General features: G+C 39.9%; 1 pseudogene; it reads left to right on the top strand.

Annotated features, from left to right (window-relative positions):
• Positions 1-333: 333 nt before the first annotated feature.
• LOC124994159 (ATP synthase F(0) complex subunit C2, mitochondrial-like) lies at positions 334-752 on the top strand (annotated as a pseudogene).
• Positions 753-2,515: the final 1,763 nt, after the last annotated feature.

Here is a 2,515-nt window from a genome sequence, read left to right on the forward strand (position 1 = left end):
GGTGTTCAGAACATGTCCCTGTGCTTTGAGAAGCTCATAGGACTCCTTTCATTTAAAATTTTGTTTTTCAATATTTCACATAAAAATAATTTAATTATCTGGGTGTGGTGACACACACCTGTAATTATAGTGACTCAGGAGGCTGAGGCAAGAGAATCCTGAGTTCAAATCCAGCCTCAGCAACTTATTGAGGTCCTAAGCAACTTAGTGAGACCCTGTCTGTAAATAAAATATAAAAAAAGGGCTGAGGATGTTGCTCAGTGGTTAAGTGCCCCTGGGATCGATCTCCAGTACATATATATATATATATATATATATATATATATATATATATGTGCCTGCTCCAAGTTCCTCTCCACCCACTCCTTGGACAGGAGCACCCTCGGCAGCTGAGCTGACCACTGTGTGCAGTGGTGCTGAACCGACCAGAGACACCAACGTACGAGAGCTTCAGCAGCTTGGTAGGCCCATGTCCCCTGACCTCACTTATCCCTAGCCGCAGCTTCCAAACCAGCACCATTTCAAGGGACATCGACACAGCAGCCAAGTTCACTGGGGCTGGGGCTGCCGCAGTTGGGTGGCTGGCTCTGGGGCTGGGATTGGGACTGTATTTGGAAGCCTTATCATTGGTTATGCCAGGAACCCCTCTCAAGCAACGGTTCTCCTCCTACGCCTTTCTGGGCTTTGCCCTCTCAGAGGCCATGGGGCTCTTTTGCCTGATAGTGATCTTCCTCATCCTCTTCACCGTGTGAAGGAGCGGTCTCTGCCTGGAATTTTTTCTCCCGTATCTTGTCTGCCCTGTATGCCCCTTTTCCTATACCTCCCAAGGCAGTCTGGGGAAAGTGGTTGGATCAGGGTTTGACAGAGGGAAGACAAATAAATACTGTATTAATAAGAAAAGAAAAAGATACCTAAAAGTAGCATGGATACAAGCAGTTGTGTTATATCTTGATACAATATTATACAGTAATGAAAATTAACAAACTACAGGTACATTAAAAAATATGCATGGATCTCCCAAACACAATGTTGAATAAAATAAGTCAGACAAAAATACATGGTATAATTCCATTTATAAAAAGTTCAAAAAGCAAGGAAAACCAAATTAATGTGTGGACCCATTACCATGAAAAAATAAATAAAAAATAATTAGTATTTGGGGATGCAGACTTAGGTGGCAAAACTGTAATGAAAAGCAAGGAAATTATTTTTATAAGTAAGGACATTGGTTATCTTTGGGGGCAATAGGGCTTTAGAGAAAGTAGGAGGTACAGGTGACAATCCCTTGATATTGATATGGTTACATTCTATTGTTCAGTGATAAATCATGAAGTTGGACATGTTTATTCCTTGAAGTTTGATCTACAAGTATTTCATTATAAAAGGTTTTTAAAAGTCTAAGAATTCCAAGATTTTGGGTGTCATAAACTTAATTGCATGCACCATGAAACCGAATAACACACTTTGTCTCTAATTTGAACTCTTGGTTAACTCAGTCCACAAATACTCCATACCTTCTCTGTGTCTGTGTTCCTGTTTATAACTTTGATTCGTTTTTCTTGTGTTTGTGTCTGTCCACATTGGATATGACCCTTATATTGGTGGTTAAGGTTAAACTTAAATATTAGTTCACATCGAAGGCCATTTATGGCTATCAGTGTCTAGACAACAGGCCTTAGTACTCCTGGCTTCTTTGTAGGTTTAATGTCAAAGTCGTGGGTGTGACTGGATGGAGAAGTACTTGGGTGAAAAGCCACAGGAGTTATCAAGCGACCTCGAATTCTAACAGCCTGCTAGCACTTGGTTTTCATGTATATAAGACACTTTCTGAGGGAGAAATCTCAGTGCTCACTGGTAGCATCAAAGGGAAATGCAAACACAGAACGGGTTAGTGTATATGGTCAAAAATAAAATGAGTAGAGGTGGATCAGGGATCAGGGGTAGGACAAACGAGAGAGCAGAGGTCTGTGAAAATCCTACCTTTCTATTTTCTGGACCCCAAATTTGTAAAAGTAATGGTTATTGTTCTTTCTTTTGAATTACATTTCTAGAATTTCTATTCTAAAACCATTTTTCTTTTTTTATCCTTAAAAAAAAAAGAACAAAGGTCAAGGTTAAAACTTAAATCTGCTACTGAACAAGTAGCCTCCTAAAAGTTAAAAATGGCTTTAAGCTATTGATTATGTTTTTTTTGTTTTGCTGGGGGGTGGGTACCAGGGATTGAACCCAGAAGTGCTTAACCACTGAGCTACATCCCCACCCCTTTACTCTTTTTTTTTTTTTTTTTTTTTTTTTTTGAGACAGGGTCTTGCTAAGTTACTTACGGTTTTGCTAAGTTGCTGAGGCTGGCTTTGAACTCCAATCCTCCTGCCTCTACCTCCCAAGATGCTGGGATTACAAGTGTGTGACAGCACACTAGGCTTGGAGAGGTTGCTTGACAAGTTTCCTTAACTGTATTGTTTGTTCTGCTTAAAAGAGAAAAATTGTTAATTGTCATGGTTTGGGAATGGGTTGC

This window comes from Sciurus carolinensis, chromosome 10, assembly GCF_902686445.1.
Source record: "Sciurus carolinensis chromosome 10, mSciCar1.2, whole genome shotgun sequence".
In the NCBI taxonomy this organism is placed as follows: domain Eukaryota; kingdom Metazoa; phylum Chordata; class Mammalia; order Rodentia; family Sciuridae; genus Sciurus; species Sciurus carolinensis.